General features: G+C 35.8%; 1 protein-coding gene and 1 long non-coding RNA gene across 2 annotated transcripts in view; both read left to right on the forward strand.

Moving 5' to 3' along the window:
• Positions 1-60: 60 nt before the first annotated feature.
• The window catches only part of IRAG1 (inositol 1,4,5-triphosphate receptor associated 1), a 99288-nt gene continuing 78953 nt past the window's right edge, over positions 61-20395 (forward strand). Inside the window, exon 1 of the mRNA XM_090140425.1 lies at positions 61-374. The gene's annotated coding sequence lies outside the window, so the exon portion shown is untranslated. The remainder of the gene's footprint in view (positions 375-20395) is intronic.
• Positions 1464-8045, forward strand: LOC149917732 (uncharacterized). Its single transcript, XR_016467232.1, has 3 exons — positions 1464-1555; positions 3315-3411; positions 7835-8045. It is a non-coding gene; the product is annotated as an uncharacterized LOC149917732 (long non-coding RNA).

Consider the following 20395-nt stretch of genomic DNA (forward strand, 5'->3'; position numbering starts at 1 on the left):
GGCGCGAGGAGCCAATCGCAGCGAAGCGCGAGCCTCGCGTGGGGAGGCGGGAAAGCGCGGAGATCTGCGGCGCGCGGCGCTGTTGCTGAGGCAACGACGGCCTCGCGGGCGCCCCTCAGAGAGCGGCGGCCGCCAGCCCTGAGCAACCCGCTTGGCGGCGGCGTTGGTCGCTTTCTGCAGCGACAGTAATGTTTTTAATCGACGCTTTGAATCAGGACGTTAATTTATGCACTAATTATTCTCAACTGAATTGCCCGGTCCAATGAAGCGTAGCTATCTTTTCTCCTACCTACACCGGTCCTTAGTTCTTTTATGTGTGGAGAAACTTTCACATCCGGCAACAAAGTGGAAGAATGCAGAAACCAATAAAAATGGTGAGAGTGCGCTCCTAAAAATCGGTGATTTTTCCATTAAAAACATGCCTGTAATACGTTCAGTAGACAGTGGGCAATATTTAAGAACTTTATTACCACATGTAACTTTAAACATTCTTCAGGAATAGAAAAGGAACTTAACGAAGTGTAGCAGAAATGCCAAGTCGGCTTGAAGCAGTGATGGAGCAGCTGGTGGGAAGGCAGGGCCAACCTGGGGGAGCTCAGCTGCATGCAGTGCATCTGAGTGATGGAAGGGGTGGAGCCAGGATCCACTCCTTTCCAGACCTCATTTAAGGGTTGGCAGTGGAGGTGAGGGGAGATAGCTAGAAGTCCCTGTGTATCTGAGGTGTTCTGAAGGCAACTGGCTTCTCTCCTTTGTTTCTGAGCCTGTGGCTGTTGTATTTGTGCAAGTCCTCTGTGCTGCAGCCTGGGATTTTGCTATTCTGTCACTCTTTCTGTCACGTTACAGTACTGCACTGAGCTATTTCAATAATATTGAACTATTGAGCTATATACTGCACTGAGCTATTTCAATAATAAAAAGGGAGTCTTTGACTGCCTGAGCAACCGAATTGCATTTGTTTGAGGTGTGCATGTAAATGAATGAACTTTTATTTAGAACAGGACAAGTTTCTTTTATTAGTGAAGTCTCTTTACTTTTGATTGTAAATTAAATCTATTGTTTCTTTTTTTAATTTTTTTAATTTTTTTTTTTTTTACTAAAGATGGGAATGGTTTTCAGAAATTTTTAGAGTGCAAATTAACTGCAATAATGTAAACAATAGTCACTCGGTGACCTTTCTATTCCAAACTATGGAAAAAAGAAACAAGTGATACTGCGTTCCACTTTTGTAAAGTCTAGTGTTATGTTAGGGAGCAATGAAGGCCAGTTTCTCCCTACAGGCTTGAAGCCAGGAGATGAGCATAGTGACAGCCAGGACTTTGTTAACTGGTGTGAACCCCAGAGTAGCTGAGCATGGCAGGTGTCAGGTAAGGCTCCTGATGAGGCATGTCTGAGATGACGACCATTAGTAGGGCAGTCATAAACATAGCCTGTTCATAGGCCCTAGGCTGAGGCGGAAATCAGCTCTTGGAGGAAGATCCAGATCAGCTGTGTCTACAGCTGGGCAGAAATATAGCTCTGAGGGGCTAAGGACCAGCTTTGCAGCAGAATAACTCAGGTAAGGAGTGTATGGTCTGGACTGAACTTAAATAGAGCTCCTGCACCTCTAGATGAGTGTGGCCCTAACGAGCCTCATTAATGCACACTGGACACTGCTGTTATACATCTATGTTGAAGAAATGGTTAATAGATTTAGTAAAATGTTGTTCTATATCTTGCTGTGTGTAATATCTCTTACAAACTCTAGAAAGACAGTTATAGTTTGCTAGGGATGGCATTTTTTTTATGGGAAACGTATGGTGTCTGAAAAAACATAGTAAAAATGCAATTATACAGTGCTATTTTTCTTATGATTAGAGACCTAGAAACTTTTAAACATAAAACTGCTACTGATTAAGTCTTGTAAGAATGGTATCATCACTGCCACCTTCAGGCAAGAGAAATGATTTTTTTTTTTCAGTCACTTCCCTTAACAGAGATCTCAGCTTCTTTCAGGAAGCTGTGATAGATAAGCCCAGTTGCTTAATGACAAATTTAAATCGAATTATAAACACCTCATTAATTGAGACAGACTCTACTCTTTGATGGTGACTTTCAAGAATTAATAAGTAGTGGTACAGATTTTAAATGTATGTTCCTAATTAATTGGATGCTTATGCATTATTTGAAAGACTGTAGAGCTACCAGTTTACATTTCAGCTCTTCAATTTCATTTAAGTTCTTCCCTTTTATCCTACAGTTTGCTTACTAGAAAGAGTTAATATCTTTTTAAGACCTTCATTGGATTTATATGTAGAGGTGTTTTTTTTTCCTGACTTATTCAGTTATGGTAAACTTTAGGAGTTTTGGCACTGTAGATGTTAATCTGTTTTAGAATACTTAGTTTTACAGAAAATTCCATGTGAACCAGCAGAAGTTGAGCTTTTGGTTTGCTTTTTCTTTCCTAGAGAAACGAAGACAGACTTTATAATTTGCCAAGCTTTTTCCTAGGAGGATTCCTGGGGTCTGATGTAATGTTGTAGTGTCCTTTGAAATGAAGTTGCTAAATACACAGATCAAAAACAGAGCAATTAGTTGCTTACCCAGTAAGAGGCATCAAGATCCAGCATCTCCATCAACTTCTACTTTTTTAACATGTGCACTTATTGTATAAAATACTTCTTGAGTGAAGGAGGAAGCTCATGGAGGAAAATGTGCTTAGCAATACCAGTGGGATAATTTTGAAACTTTTTTTCCTCTAAGCAAGTAAACCTCTTCTAATTGGAAGAAATTCAATTTGTGTACTGAAAGTCAAAGATTAAAAACTGTAGATACAGTAAGAAATGTATTCTACCACTCTCACTCCACTGTAAAAATGCTGTGGTGGCAGTAGAGATACTACATATTATTTGAAATACTTTCTCTTTGCTTTTTATCACAGTTTTCATTCTGAAATCTGTGCATGGTCTCTAAAAACAACCCTTTTAAACAGAAAGTTTAAGGAAAGGAAAACACATTACACAACCAAGTACTTGAGTGTAGAAGTCAGTTCCAAAAATAACAATGAACACTTGTGCTGAAATTCTCAGGAAGGATGAAGCCTGAGAATCAGCCTGAAGATGAAGAAAGCTTCTGGGAATATGTCAACAAATCATTCTCTGTTTCCTGGGGCTGGCTGGTTGTTTTTAATGTACTTTTCATTAACCAGATCTATCATATAAATTACATAGACTTCTATACACAGAAATCAAATAGAAAAAGTAGCTTATTTTCTTGTCTCTAACATCCATAATGTCTTCTCCGTTGGTGTACTTTTGTCTCCCTTCTTTCTTTGTTAGGGAATCTTTTTCGGTTAATGATACTGAAAATATCAAGAGCAAAATCCCAAGTCTGTACAAGGAGAGAACTGCCTGTCATGGATGTTGTAGAAACTTGGTATGATTTGTATTTTTAACTCACTTCCTTGCAAGAAAAAAAATAAGTTCTTGTGACCATTGTCAGTCTGTCCTGTATTTTGGAGGTGTTGAGTTCAAGGCACTGAGGGCAGTGACAAGCCTTTATTATTTCAAAACCCTTTGAAGTTCCTACCTGTACATGTAGGTACATGTACATTCTGATATCTGAATTTTTAGATGTAAATAGGAGAGCCAATGTTGGCAGTTCTAGTCCTGTACTGATTTTTAAAACCTGTCTTTTTAGTTTTATTGAGTAAACATTTAAAGTCATTAAAAGCTTATTTTGTAACCTTTTAAGATTACTTTAATAATGAAGAATGCTAAAATAAAAATATTTGGATTTTGAAGTATATGTATATACAAGTATAAATTCTTCCATGGCATACATTGTGTATTTAGTATATAATTTTTTTAACATAGTACATACTAGGCATTTAAAATATTAAACTCCAAATTTCATGGACTTTTCTCTGACTGTGACAGGAACACTGCTAAAAGACATACCTACAGGCTAAGCAGTAACTAATTCTAATTACAATGTCTTTGTCAAAGATGCTGGCACCTTATTGAGTTTTTTACCTTCCATTCTTACTGGTGTATTTCCATATGAATACACTTGCCTGACCCACACATGCATTTCTGTACTATTTCATTAACGTTTCTTTCTCACCTCTTAAATGAGAGCTGACAGTTCCTGCTGGGCACAGGAACAACTTTAGGCTATGGGCAAAAAAAAAAAAAAAAATTAAAAGCAAAATATACATTTTTATTCCCCTTCCCTTACCTCAAAAATTGAAACAATTTTTCTGCTGTAACTAATTCCTAGCTGTGAAGCAGGTATATTTTCTATATTTTGTCTATCCCAAGATGGAAAGGATTACTTTTAAAAACTTAAGCTTTATGCCAATAACTATATAAGACTTAATGCTCATCTCTGCATTAATAATGGGGGGGGGGTGGGAGGAGGGAGAATCCTTATCTTTAAGTCATCTTATGTTGTGGATGAAAAAACATAAATCAGATTACTTTAAAACTCCATTATAATACACTATGTGTGGCTAGCTGTTAATTTACTTATTAAATGTCTGTTCTGTGTTTCTGTCTTGTACTGGATGTGTTTATTTCCGTGTTTTTCTTGGGTGGCCAGGGACATTTTGTTCAGTTATTTGAGAAGTAATGTGGATGGTTGCCACCCTTGTAGAAGGCTGTTTTCATACCTCGCATCAACATGTATTTCAAGATTACGATTAACATGGTGCATGCATGTGGAGCCACAGATTTTTAACTTGGCGTGTGCTTAACTACATTCTTGTTGTGAGGGAACCAGTAACTGTTACCTACTAGAAGCAAGTTTTGCTTTGAGATGCAGCCTGATTTCATGCATTGCTTTAAGTATATTTACTTGCTCATATTCTAAAGAGTAAGTGGGTAATGATGCAAAGGCAGCAACGTAAGAAGTAATTTAATTGAACAAGTACCTGTGAACTGTAACTTCCCAGAAGCAGGTCACAGGGTCTAGAACAAAAACCAATGTGCAGTTTGTTTTTCGGGCATTCATTCCCCCCCACCACTCCTTTTTTTTTTTTTTTTTTTTTTCCAAGGTGCCTCTTCAAGCATTTACTAATATTTACTAATACTGGAGACTAAGCTACAGTTCAGGAGTAGAAGCTACCAGGCTAGAAGTACTGCACTGCAATCTGCATAGAAACTGGTTTTTCATGTTAATAGAACAGTACCTATTGTCCTCAAAGTGGGTAAAACTGACTGGTGTGAGGCATGAAACTGGCCTCTCAGAAAGCTGTGTATGGATGTCTGCCTAGAGTTGACAGCTGATTTCACTTGCCGAAGGGCAGTAGTGGTAACTGCTAGTGTATCTTAGCTCTCTGCTGAAATTGCTGTCTGTGATGAAGCGTGTTTATAAATAACTGTTTTCATCTGCAAGCTCAGGCTGGGATGCAAAGTTGTGTTCTTTCCAGCTTGCGCATAGCTGCTACTAATAAAGCTGCTGGTGGAACCTAGTCAAGAATTCTGTTGATTCAGGAGCCAGTAATGAAACTCCCAGAACTATGTTGTCTCTGCAACATTGAGTAAAAGTTTATTTATATCATTCAAGTATCTGAGTATGTATACAGATCAGGTATTTAAATGAAAGAAGATGCCATTTTGACAAGTTATTCCTTCTCAACATTAATGTCCCAGTAAAGGGTGGATCTCATTTGCATTTCAGTAGATTGATTATTTTGTGACTTCAGCTTATAGATGATGACTCATGAAGTGCTGGAAATGCACAGCTTGTAAGGAAAACACTTTTGGCTAATTAATAATTAAATATTTTTCAAGTGCAAATCCTTCATAGTAATTTAGTGTAACACTGTACTCGATAAACTGGGTGACTAATGCAGGTGCAATTGGTAGAAGTAGTGTGACTGAAATCTGAAAAATCAGGTATGTGTACCTCCTAGATTCTGACTTTCAGACTTTGATATCTCTGATGTTTAAAAAAAAAATCCTCCTTTTGATCAATGGCAAGGCTTGCTTTTTACTAATATTTTTTTTTTAAATATAAGCTATTAACTTAGTTGTGACACTTAGTGCAGAGGCTGTATTCAGAGACTTACATTCTGTTATTAATATAGTTTAAATTTAAACTTACCTCTTAAGATAATCAGCCCAGCTTTGCTGCTGAAACTTTCCTGGAATTTTAGCCTGAATTTCACTTCTTGGCATTTAATGCTGTTACATCCTGTTCAGAAGTACTTAATAAAAAAAAAACTTTTTACCTTCCTCTAAGGTAACATGTATTTTTCCATAAGCAAATAGATGGAGTAGTCAATCTGGCCCTTTATAAATCACTACTTCAACGCAAGACTTTTATACACCATCATAGGAAACCTGAATTCTTTGAATTCGTATACAAGTAAATGTCTCCTCTGCCAAGATTACTCATATTAGATTTTTAACCCCAATTTAGAAATACTTGTATTGCGTTCCCTCAGAAAAGGTCAGTCATAGCTATTCTTACTCATTAACTAGGGAGTACAGTTAGTTCAGTATGATTTCTTATTGGCCAGTGAGAGAGTGTAGGAATACAGGAAAACAAACAAACAAACTTGTGCACAAATTTAGTAGTGGTGTATCTAAAGTAAAACAGAACATTTCTGCAGAGTACTGCAAAGTTAGGACACCAGTGTGATCTGTTTAGAAACTTAAGTAGACCAGGAAAAAAAAAAAGTGAAGGGAAAGCTTTGGTTTCTTTTCATAGCTTTCTATCTAATGTAGTAATTCAATTCTCATACAACTAAAACTTTAAAAATAGCTAGCAAAAAGATACTGTCAACTGTTTGGAGAAACTCTTTGCAGTTTTTTTTACCTTTCTTTTCAATTACAATAATTGCAAAAAATAAAAATAAAATAATAATCTTAAGATTGTTGGTTTCAAAGTTCTCTTCCCTACCACTTGTACCACTTTGTTCATGTAAAACCATAGCTGCCAATTGTTATCATCACTCTGATCTTCCAGGTTTGGGAGATTTTTCAATCATATCCTTTTTTAATCTTCTCTTTCAGATGATCTTTATGGACCATTGTTGAAATTTTTTATATGCTTTGAATAGGGTTGCTCCAGAGCACTGGAGATTGCTCTAAATAAAGCGCCTCAAAAATCTTAGCTCTCTTCACCCTCATCTCCTACTTTGCCCTAAAATATGTCTTATATATATGTGCGTGTGTGTGTATGCATAGACACAGACACTTTTCAAACTAATCTGGTAAAGGCACTTATCCCTTTTTTCCTCTACTGTAAGCCTAGAGATTCATCCTCTCATGATGACTATTAGAAAACATGAGCATTCTTCAACTAAATTTCCTTCTTTCACGTGCTGGAAACGCACTAGAACTCACATTACAGCCTCACTTTTTTTGTGTGCAAATCAAGCAGTGTGAATATCAGCAGAGGGCAGTATTGAGGTATAAATGGAAGTACTCTATATTAAAAAAAAAAAAAAAAAAAAAAAAAGAAAATGTTCTCGTACCTTTTCTTTCCCTGTATAGAATCTCAGAATCTTTGGAGACTGTTTGGTTCATCCTTATCTTGGGGAGCCATACTCAAATTTAGAGACCATTTAAGTGGTTGTGGTGACATCTCTACAGTGTCAATTATTCTGTAACAGCTTGCATTGAGGTTAGTTTTCCCTCCAAACTACCATTACATCCAGCTGTTAGCCTGGATGTAAAACACACCTAGTGCTGAAGTGTAGTTACTTTGTCTGAATAAAACTGCAAATGAGGAAGAACCTTTTAGCCATCTTTTCTTAAATGTTAAAAAATAGTTCTTTGTACAAACTTTTTTTTATGTTCCTGTCAACTTGGTTGCTGGAACTATTTTTTTAATTTATTTTTTCCAGGTATTTGCCTACAATCATCTGATTTTGTTTGTTGATGTTGTTGTCGTTTCTACAAGGCAAGATGGGCCAGCATGGTTGTTACATCTACATGGGTTTTGTTGAAATGATATTTTGTCCTTCTGTTTATTGAATTTTGATTTTTAATATAGTTCCTGGAGTATTTGCTACTCAACAGCATGATTTCTCTGTTTCTTTCTATTTGAGAGCAGAAATAGACCTTGTCATAAGAATTTACAAAAGTGAACGTTGCTCTCATGTTTTAAAAATAATAATAATAATGAAGAGATGCTCATTGAATTTGTGGATGCTTTCATAGAAATAAATGTCTTCTCCAAATGAGTAAGTTTTAATGGAAATTCTTTCTTTTTAAAATATAAACCATAGTGCTATCGTGTCGTCATTACTTGTATTAATTTCACTTCCTTTTTTCTATCTGCTTGCTTATGTTAGCTAAAATTTTATTGGCTAAGATGACAAAGTGTTGAATTTTGTAGGATGCAGCTTTTTCCTTTATCCAGTTCTGCAGTGCTTTTCAAGAGTATATTTGAGATAAAACTGTCAACTTCCAAGCTGTGGAGCAAAATGCCTGTTATGAAATACCAAACACGTAGCTATGTTACAGTTTATTGACATTTGAGTCACATAAAAGCACATCTGACATTTATTTAAACAACTTTGATGGGTTACTAATTTGTGTAATTATCTTTAAGGCAAATGTCTTACTATTGTCTTCAGCCTGAGAATCAGTGTTGCATCCCACATTGATGTCTAGCTTTCAGTCTTGACAAATTAATATTTCTCATTCTACATTTTAGAGAAATTGCTAAAAGGGAGAATGTTTTTGACTTTTTGCTTTTAGAAAAGTGATTACTAAGTCTTATGTTGTTATTGATACAATTGTTTCTTTGCCTACGCCTACTGATGGTATACTGGAACAACTCATAAGGAAATGGCTGTTATCATAGAGAAATTTTGTCCTTCTCATTAATTCAATCAAGTTTCAAAGCTGTTTAGCTAAAATTCTAAAATTCCAAGTTTTGAGTTAAGATCTATCAACAAAATGCAAACTTTGTTTAGGGAAGCAGAATCCTAACAAAACAAATTCCCTAATAAATTCCCTAAAATCAGTAAAAAATTGCAAGATTAACTTTATGTGAAAACAGTAGTTCACCATTGTCACCTACAAAAATTAATTTACTATCAGAACAACTGATAAACATTCTTCATGGAACTCCAGACCTTGGAGTGAATGAATGAATCACAGATAAATAATGTTTAATTTGCTTTGTTAATTGGAAGGATGTTCAAGGAAATTTGGAGTTAAGATTGCCTATGTTTAGAGACAGTTGCCCTATTTATGACTTCCCAACTGCAGCAGAAGCTGTTCATAAATTAGCCAGAAAGCAGGTTTTGTTTTGCTTCTGCAATGTCTTTGAGGCGTTTCTTTAATAACAAAAGATCTTCTGTTCCTGTGACTTCAGATTTTCTGCACTGTTAAGTTATCTGCTGTGCTACAGTTTGTTTTGATTTCAAAGGAACAGGTGATAGTTACCGTAAGGGTATGAGAGGCCCAGCTTTAACTCTGTAATGCTGTTTGCAATGTTACAATTTTCTGTGTGTTTCAGAAGATTAAAACTTGGATTACTTTTCATCAATGAAAAGGAACCATCTGATTGTTCTTATGTTAGTACTGAGAGACTGCTGGTCTGTAATTATGATTTTGATTTAGGTGGGATCAAACTTTCCAAACCATATGAATTAATAACCTCTTTATTACGACGTAACTTATGCTACAGTCAAGAGGTCAATACTCTTATATAGTAGCCGTCAAACTATGATAGTGTCCTTTTTGTTTAAGATATTATTTTAATTCTTATAAAATTAAAAAACCCAGCAATATATAATCACACTCAGCTTTGTTACTTTGTGCTAGATTTCATCGAGCTGTTTTCAATTTGCTTTATGCATTTGGTAAAGTAGCATAGTTAAATATCATTCGTTTATAGGGTGCTGGGAAATAAACACGTGGTTCATGTTAGTCATGATTTCTATTTGTGTGATGGAACTTTGGGAAAGAAACAGCTATTCTCAGATAGTTAACTACCCCTCTAACATAAGCAGTAGGGTTCAGCTAAATCTACAGTTTATATTCCTGGCAACTATCCCAACAAATTAGTTTAAACTAGCTCAAGCAAATGCACCCCACGAGTTGCAAGCATTTTTAGTGTTGCTGTGTGTTTATCCTTGCAAGGAAGAATACCTGGCAATGTGGAATTTGATACAGGCTGGAAAGTGCTGCTGGGAGCTTAAGTGAACGCAGGCTAGGCCAGAATTGCTCCATTATCACTACCCAGCAGAGCCTGGGTATGGTATGTCTTTCAATTGTGATCAGAACACTGGCAGGGATTCTGTGTTGGTTTAGACGTGTAGCTACACAGCTGTCAGGCTTGCACAGCTTGGGTGGGCCCAGTTAAAATATCAGTTGTTTTCCCGTATCTATGGTTCCTGGGGCAGCATGAGGCTGCTTCTTGTGCTACTGTTAAAATTAACTAATTATTGAAAAGGCTTTAGATACATCCAAACAGTCAATGTATCTGTTGCTAATAAAGGAGTATTTCTGTTTGGATGTTAAAGTTTGTTGCATAAAAACACAAGTAGCCATAAACATCTGTGATGGTAGCATGACAGTTGAGTTTTGATTAGAAGATGATGGTGTGGAGGTAAGAAATAAAGTGATTATGTAGTGATTTTCAGTGAGAAAATTGTGGATCCATGCAAAGAAAAGAAGGAAAAGTTAGTTTAGGAAAGCTGTTAAATATGAAAGATCTATTTCAAGTACCGACTGAGCCTATAATACCTGAGCTTTAAGCAACATGAATTCACAGCTTCATGATCTCAGCAATGTTAATGTGGGAAAGGCCTCTAATGTAAGGTTCTCACTTGCAGTAAACGTAGCTCAAAAGGGAGTTCACGCAATGATGAAGAACTGAACTAACCTTAACAATGTGGACATTATGAGTGGCCTGTTTTTAAATAGTTGCCCTTAAACCCCACTGAGATGAACACCACAGTGAACAATAGCACATTAAGCATTCCTGCTGACAGTCCTTCTGGTAGTGAGTTTTCTTGGTAGAAGAGAGCGCAAGGTCATTTGTTGTATCACCCAGTAACAGAAAAGGGCTTGAGATACATGAAATTATGTAGGAAAGCAGGCAAATCATACCTCTTAGTCTGCAAAAGAAGCATACCTCTAGTACTTTTAGAGTGGGTATTCAATCTACAAGAAAAATAAATACTGGTTGCAGTTATGACCTTCTGAGATCCAAGTTATTCCAGTCGGCTATACTCAAACACAGATTCTCACCATAACATCCTGTATTTTGATGTACCCCTTCTTCTCTCCAGGCCTTATCATGGCTGCCAAGCAGTTTAATATCTGCATATTAAGGATCTATTGTATGCACTCTTTCAAAAAAGAACTGGATATTAATTTTAAGCAACAAGTTTTACTTCAGCTTATTAGCAAATTATACAGACTGCTTTGTGATCTTTTCTGCTATCTTTCTGTAAAGCCTGGTTGTGACTCTTTTGGTGTACATATCATTCCTGAGGATGACCAATTACACTATTGCTCAGTTAATAGTCTGTTACTATTCTAATGGGATGAGTGAAGAGAAAGGGTTATTGCTTATTTTTTCTTCCTGCTGTTGGTCTCCAGCATGTGGCACTTCTCTGTGAAGTTACCCATGTGTTTGTTTAGTAGTTTTCAAGGAAGACTTAAGCTTTTTCTTATACAGAGAAGGCTGACTTCCAAGGTGCTGTTTTTTTTCTGGCAACTTGAATTTTATTCCAAAAACCTTAAAAATCAGTGGGATTTACTGACAAGAGTGTTCAAACACTTTTTTTTTTAATTGTGTAAAAAGGTGTAATGAATTTATAATCCTTTATTCCCCAGATTTATTCTGAATCTTAAAAAAAAAAAAAAAAAAAGTATGTGGGGAGATTTCTTGTAAGTGCCTAGGCAAGCATTTATAAACATGTTTCTTGTATTTCTGGAATTGGGTGCAACTGTATGCGATATGTCTTCCCAAATCTTTGTATCTAATTATGTACATCTAGATATTAAAAACAGTGTGGGCCAGCAGGTCAAGGGAGATGGTCCTCCACCTCTACTCTGCCCTGGTAAGGCCAAATCTTGAATACTGTGCCCGGTTCTGGGCTCCCCAGTTCAAAAAAGATGGGGATCTCCTAGAAGGAGTCCAGTGGAGGGCCACAAAGATGGTTTAGGGCCTGGAGTATCTCCTGTATGAGGAAAGGCTGAGTAACCTGGAGCTGTTCAGCTTGGGGAAAAGAAGTCTGAGATGTGATCTTATAAATATCTTGTAAATCTTCTAAGTATTTAAAGGGAGGTGGGAGGCAAATGGATGAGGCCAGATGGTGTGTACCAATAGGACATGGAGTAATGGTCTGAAACTTCAACATAGGAAATTTCATGCTATCATACAAAAGAATTTCTTTATTGTAAGGGTGATGAAGCACTGCAACAGGTACTCAGAGAGGCTGTGGAGTCTCCTTCTACAGAGATATTCAGGGCCCAAATGGATGCTTACCTGTGTGACCTATTATAGTGTACCTGCTTTAGCCAGGAGGGCTGTACTTGATGATCTCTTGAGGTCCCTTTCAACACCTGCAATTCTGTGATTCTGTGATCCCAAAAAACCTTTCTATACTTTCTATAAGCAATCATAGTACGTAAGTATATTCCAAAAGAAAAGTTGTATATAGATATTCTATCTCAGATCTATCTGGGGACAAAACTAATAGGAATTTTTCATTTATTTTGAAAGAGCTTCATTGGTAGATAACCAGTGGGTTCTTCTTGCTAGTGGAATGTAGACAGAGGAACTATATCAAGGAAGCAAGCATGCCTTTTGCCTTTCATTCTCTTAGAATTTCTGAATTCAATTTTAGTTTCAGCTAACTTTTTCTTAACTATTAAAATACTTGAATGGCAATATTTGCAGAAGTGATCTGGTATGTATTTGGTTCTGTACAATACCAGACATAATGAGTTTAAAGTTTTTTAAATTCAACTAAATTCTGTATGGATAATGTTTTTAACCAGTTGCTCAGCTCACAGATACTGTTCGATTGTAGGGTTTTTTGTTTTTTTGCAATACTGCAAGTACAAATTGTGATTTTTGTAGTGAGCAGATGGTAGAGTACTGAGAAATAATTGACAAGATGCTATTACTTAAGTAATCTATTTTTGAAGTTTGTATTTTCTTTCTTATTCCTGAGGTTCTTTTATTTTAAAAAGCATATTTTTTAAAATCTGTAATTCTGCGAAATGCTTCCTAACTCCTAGCAAGTTGAGTCAACCTGTTTTCTACGTGCAAAACTTCTAGCATGAATGTGAGCTTAAGACAATGCTTAAAGGGTAGAAAGTGACTGGCAGCTGCTTCTATGGGTGGGAAGCTGGAGCCTGCTCTGAGGAACAGATCATTCAGATCAGTAGCATCTGTTGTATTGTTGTCTGGGCCATGTTTACTCCCTCATTAGATCAGCTCTGAAAAATGAGGCAGTGTTATTTAAGAAAAAGAACTCCTTAAAATGGCTTTGTTTTCCAAATGCAGAAAGCTTGAAATAAGTAGGCAATGAAGCAGTGGCACATTTTCTCCTTTCCAAAAAGGGATAGGAGGGTCAGTCTGATGTCCTGTAGGCAGGAAAAGAAGAAATCCCACATCATATGAGTGAGTGATGGGAAAAGTCTTCTGGAGAATGTGCAATGTGTAGGCATGTCACAGGGACATGATAGACCTGATTTTCTTTTTTTTCTGGTTTTGGGAGATCAATTCCCTAGTGTTGCTCTATAGTGGCCAAATATTTTGGGGAAGCTAAGGGACTGATGTGCATACAATTTTGTTTGCCTATGAAAGTAGATTGCTTCCTTCTTTTTTAACTGTTAACTTCTCTGCTTAACTGCAGGACTCAGAGGCAAGCATTCATAGATAACAAGGGCTCAGTAGAATTTTATTAAGCTTATGACTGGCCAGATACTTATTATTAAGACACTGTAAATGCATTGTTCTTAATCTGGAAAGTTTAATATAACCTGTATTTAGGAGGGGAATGTTGCTGCTGACTTTGGGTATTACTATCTGTTCCTCCCCTAGTTCTTTGAATGCCTTTTCCTTACGTCAACTTGAAGGTATAGATGGACCTGGTATGTTAAATAGATTAGTTCTCGAGCTGTTATTCTCCTGAAAATTATCAATTGTTGCACATATCAGTATGCTGGATGGGTAGAAAGGTGGAACAGGTATGAGTTAAATTCCAGTAGAGAGGCTTCTATTGCTCTAGAATTAATTTGCAATTGTTGAAGGTCTCCTTGAAGGCAAATCTGAAGAGCTGTGAATACCAGTTGAAGCATAACTTCTTAAGGACTGCAGGCCCATTCATCCTATCGTAACTTCCCTCTGAAGTCACTACTGCCTCATTCAGTGTCTGTAGAAACTTATGTAGCCTTTTTCACTAATCTGTGAGTTTCCTTCTCATTTGTGTTTATTCATTTCATGCTCTTTTTGTCATTGGCAGCCACATCCTTGAGCTCCAGTTCTAAAAGATAAGTGCTGGTCTTTCAAACTCTTAAATGCCTGTAAAGAAAGTGAGATGAGTTAGTTTAAAAAGGAAAAATATTCCAAATAATGTTTTTTTCATATATATCATGTAGAAAAGTGAGCAGTAACTGAAGCAGATATAAGTCCAAAATACTAGAAGGTTTACTAAAGCTGTCTGAATTTTCTATAGGGAAAAAGACCAGAGCCTTTGTTAGGGAGAGAACAATTGGTAGACAAGAATTCTAGTAAGACTAAGAACTCAAGTGCAGCATAGAGGCAATGATAGCCGCAGGCAATGAATGTGGATGAAGAAGGATACTTACGACAATGGTAACTTATTATATACTTAAATATAATACATGAATTATGAAACTAAAGCAAAGAAGGTGAGAAGATTATAGCTCTTCAAATACCAAATGGCATATAAGACATCAATTTATCTGAGTATAATGTGACATCTTTATCTGGTATGGCCTAGCCACTGTGATATTCAAATGAAATATAATAGCTTGAAGAATTATAATTAAGTTACAAGTCTAGTCTACCAGTTGTGTTGTATTGATTGGCTTATTCCTTCATCTGATACTCCTGAGTATAATTGTCAATATTTTATAAAACTATTTGAGAACATGTTGCATAAAAACTATATTCTAAGTTTTTGACTTCTCTTTCGAAAGTCAGCTTTTCAGTTCATTGTGTTAAATTCAGTGGCTCAGAGTTAGAACTAAGTTTCAGTCAAATAAGCATTTGTAAATGGAGACTGACATGATGGGATAAAGTAAACATATTTTAGTCAATGTTTAGTTCTCTTCCCTGCTGCTGCCACCACAGTACCTCTTTCCCTCCCTCATGCAGCCTTCCTGCCATAACTACTTGCCAGGTACTGGTGAACGAGCCATAAAAGCTTTTCCTACTGATGAAACCTGGAGAAGAAATAGAGCCCCAGGAGCTCACTGGTTTTCTATGACACAAAACTGATTTTTTTTTTAATGTGAGTTCGAACTGTGAAAGTGAAACAGTAGTATAAAGATTGTTCTGTTTGTAATCAGATAAAAAAAAAGGTGGAATTAAGTCATACAGGATTTTGGAAACCAGATGCTATTAGTTTTGTTGTTCGGTTGACTGTGGTTGTGCGTGGTATTTGGTTTTTTTCCCTCTCTCCCTCAGGGAATAATAGCTATTTTTCTTGTTGTTTCACAGAGCAATGTATTTCCTGTTCATAACTATCATGTTATGATTTTTTTGTATAGTAATTCAATGATGTTACAACAAGCGTGGCAAAAACCTGAAATAAATATTCCAGTTACAACTGCTGTATTTGTAGATGAAGTATTACATTTTCATGCTTCTGTTCTAAATGTCCTATCATACATGGTTATTAACACGACACCTGAGCTTGTATTTTTCTTGAGTAAACAGTTTGAAAAAAATTAATTTTGTAGGATGCGTATAATAGTGTTTAATTAGTGAAAGCTGATTATTTTTTAAAAGTGAGTGTCAAAAGTGAAATTTTATTTCACTTTATTAAGGTGTAGTTGTCCTTTTTCTGTCTTTACTATCTTAGCATATAGGATAATTTAAAAGATGCTTTTTATTAGAGTCAGTTGTTAGGACAGCTATATAGTGGCAAATACCTCTGTCTGAATTTCAACAGAAATAGCTTTTCATTCTCATCTGTTTTGTTGCTATTTAAGTTAAAGGGAAGCTATGCTTATCCCTCAGTCATTCTCAGGAGGAAAATACATATTTCTGTGATTCTGTGATTTAGAACTTTGCTATTGCTTTTTTTTAAATGACATGATAGAAGGAGAAGGAGAGGCAGGCAGAAGCTAACTTTTTATTGTACTTAACTATTTACATTCTGCAACAGAGGTACCTCTTTAATAGTAGGATGCAAAGATCCTAACAAACAATATCATCTCTGTCGTGAAAGAGCTTGTCTGCTCCCTTTTTATGTACTTTTCCAGGATATGTTGAAAGAAATCAACATAGCTAATTTTACGAAGCAGATAGCATTGCCATGTAAAGCTACTTTTAAATATTCCAAGGTACGAAGCTGCATTATCAGAGTGACATATTGTCTTGATTCTACATCTATCAGACTCTTTATTCGTGACTCAGTGAATATTGTACAAATATCCAGAATTTCTATAAGGACTTCAACCTTGTTGGGTTAAGTCTAATCAACAACTTTGAAACAAACAAACACTGTAAACTAGTGAGGATGCTTCTACATCTAGAATATCATCTGCGTCCAGAAGGTTTTGTATTTTAAGAAGAAAATACTTTAGTAAAACAATTACAATGGAAGTATAGAGATATAACTGTTTTATTAATATATAACAGTAAAAATCTCAAAATACAACCTCTATTGTTTGAAAAAAAAATCAAAGTTTTTTTTGTCAGAACAACAGAAAATCCAGCCATCATTGAGACTGTGATAAGGAAGAAAAATTTACTTCCAAAGTCTTCCCAAGGCAATGCACTTTGTTTTTCAAAGTAAAAACAAAACCTAAGATAAACTGTCATTGTCATACCATTGAGGAAACAATCAGGAGCATAAGTTCAAGCACTGGAGGGAGAACTGGAGATCATAGTAAAAATTTTTTTAAAAAATTCACAAAAACTTTGACGAAATGTAGAAGAAATAGTATTCTAGTATTCTTTAGGCTGAAAAAGGGGGAAAGTCAAAAGAGCAAAATGGTATCTTCAGTGATACATTTCAGTCAAAACAAGCTCAAGATCTACTTTACAAGTGCCTAGTTTGGATAAGCTGAGAGATGCTGCACTCTCAGTTCTGTGGGAGTTCTCCATTAGTGCATGGAGATAGTCTTTCCATGAATAATACAAGTGGTTCAAGCAGATTAGTTTTGACTTTCTAGTGGTGGAAAAATTTAGAGGTTTCTACAGTGCTTGATAAAGGTCAAAATCACTTTCAAAACAAAATGAGTCAGAAGCAGCTGTTTAGCAGGTAGAATGTTTACCTCATGGTTGAAAAAATTACTTTAATTACTCTGTATATGAATTCTGATATCCAAAATGTTAGGAATTGTTTATAACTTTTCTTCTTTTAACACATTGGCATGCATTATCTCCTTACTGTCCAATTGCCAGTGTCATAACAATTTTTTGTTTAACACTAGGCTGCAATACAGTTTAACTGCTTTGTTACGGTTTTATGATTTCTGGTTATCGGTATTCCACATCATAACAACATGTAGTGCACTGGAAGTTAAAGAGTTAATGCTCCAGGTCCAGGTACCTGTTCCAGAAGAGAAGAAGAACTACATACCCCACAGGACTTTGTGTTCAGAGAGGAGATAAAGCCCCTGGCAAGATCAAGAGACCAGGCTCTGTCCCCTGCTGCCTGTCTTGAGCACACGCTTTGCCTCAGCATTAGTGTAAGGCTTTCAGTTTTTGGACACTCTTTCACTCACTGTATTTGATTTATTAGCTTCAATTCTAATTATAGTGTGTTATCTTGCATTCTGATGCCATATCTAGTAAATTATGAAAATATTAAATAATGAAAATATTGGCATCAGCATTATTATCCAGTACAGCTTTAATGCCTTGGCTCTTCATAAATACATCTTCCATAAACACATTACCAGGCAAATATATAGGGCTTTAGTTATAATAAATTGATGCATGCAGTGGAATGGGCAGTAGATGTTTCACTGATCTCTATCAAATATAATAGCTTAAGGAAGCAAGCAACTTCATAAATAAATTTAGAAATGTGCTGAAATGTTTTCAGTAGGATACTTATAAAAAATAATTTCAAATCTGTATGAAGATTTTTTTGTAAAGTTGTATATACATGAATGTCTCAGTGGTAATATTGTTTCTCTCTTAGCATAAATACACTTGGTTCCTCTGAATTATATAATGCAACTACATGCAAAGTTTAAATCACTCTGAAACTTGTTCTTTTCCAGACGGTAAATGCTATAACAATTCCCCCTTGGAAATGGTTTCTTCAAATATAATCGTGTGAAATGGTTGTCATAGATTTTTGCATGGTACTTGTAACAGTTGTTTGTCACAAAAATCTTAATTAAAAAAAAAACAAAAAAAACCCTATTTTAAACTAATTCAAAGCTTGTAAAGTTTTCCCTCAGTTAGGAAGTGATATTTAGAAAGGGCTTTTTTGTAAGCAGAAGTTAACTAGTACCCTTGTTTTGTTTGTTGTCTAGTTTATATTGCTGTCATGGCTTTAATAAACAACTGCTATTAAAGGGCATTCTTCTGGGGTCATGCTATCACCCACTGTCAGGCATACATTTATTCTTAGTGTTTTGGATTAGTATTATGCCTATTAAAAAAAAAAGTTTTAAACATGTGAATCCTTAAAAAGCTGTTACTGTCTGTTATGCCACTTGCTGGGCCTGTACCCATGTTGCTGTCAATCTTTCCTAGTTCTATCTGGCCTTGGGAACCTTCCGAAGAATGTGGATATTTAAGGTTTTTAAGAAATAAATGGAATCATTGTGTGTGAGTTGATAGTCTTGTTTAGTTCTTCTTGCGTTATGCCAAAAGGCCCAGTAATCATGTCTTAAGTCTTTCAAAATATCTCAGCCTAGCTGTATTTTTTTTTAATCCCTAAGCTTTCAGCTGATGAGGATTTTCACATCTGACCTTCACATCTTCTAGAAGGATTTGACTCAAGGAATATTTAAATAATTTTCTGTATTACTTTATTACTAAATTGAAAGCTCTGTAGCCTGAACTGTGTAACAAATTTATTTATTCTGAGGGAAATAGTTAAAGCTGCGGAAAGGGAAATACAGATATATGAAATCATGAAGAACTATGTAACCCGAGCAATGGCGTACTGTTTGGGATGGCAAACAATATCAGCCTAGCAGCTAAAGGCTGGAATTTCTTAGAGTGGCTGTTATTTGTTCTTTTTATTGAGTTAAGCGTAAGAGTGTTATGCTCTTGCTAAGGAGAAAGGTATGTGTTTCGAAGAGGATATCTGAAGTACAATTATTTAGTGCAGTGACATGACACTAGGGTTTGTTAATTTGATGCTCATTTGGGGGTATGTGTTTATTGAAGGAATATAGGTTAAGATGTTTATAATATAAGCAAAGGCTGAATTAAAGAGATGGAATATCCTGTACTATAGACTTCAAGCTCTTTGTTTCTGGCTTCTGACTGACTAGGATACAGGTGGGGGGAAAAAAGATTTAAAAACTGGGTACGAAGACTGAATAGCGTTTGGTGGCAACTTAAAGCTCAAACACATCGATTGCCATGTGTCAGCTGAGTAATAGAGCATGAAGAGATTAAAACAAATTTCACTGAGTGAGGTGAAAATACAGTATAAACAGTATTTAAATAACTGAGATTAAGTATTGCTTATACTTGATCATTCATTAACCTGCGGTAAGATTCATATATAATCATTTGTTTTGTCAGTTGAGGCTTTAGGGTAAGATTAATATCTCATGATAATCAATAAAACTTTTTCCTGAACATACCTGAATAATATTCTCATGAAAATACAGAAGGCTACATTTTGAACTAATTTGGAGATGACATTATCATTTATCTGATCTAACTGTTATTTGTTTACATTTTTTGTTGCTTGCTAATTTGAATAATTTCATTTCTGTTCTAAAAATTCTGTTAATTTATCTGTTGCTGTCTCAACTCTGAAAAGAACGTCAGACTTGCAGAGAAATACAAGTACTCGAGGTGATGAATTTGTGACTGACTTTTCTGAAGACTCAGCCCTTCTGATCCTCTGTCAGGCATGATTTTGGCAGTGCTCACTACTGAATAGCACAAGGAAACATGTCTATTTCAACATGTATGCAGAGGCAATAGCTGTTCAGTGGTGGTTGCAGCTACGTAGGTCATATCACAGTGAGGATTCAGTTGAATATTGCAGGAGTAGAAGATTTCTGTCCCTTGTGAGCTACTGCTAGTA

The sequence above is a fragment of the Phasianus colchicus genome, chromosome 5, assembly GCF_987193195.1.
Source record: "Phasianus colchicus chromosome 5, bPhaCol1.hap1.1, whole genome shotgun sequence".
NCBI lineage: Eukaryota > Metazoa > Chordata > Aves > Galliformes > Phasianidae > Phasianus > Phasianus colchicus.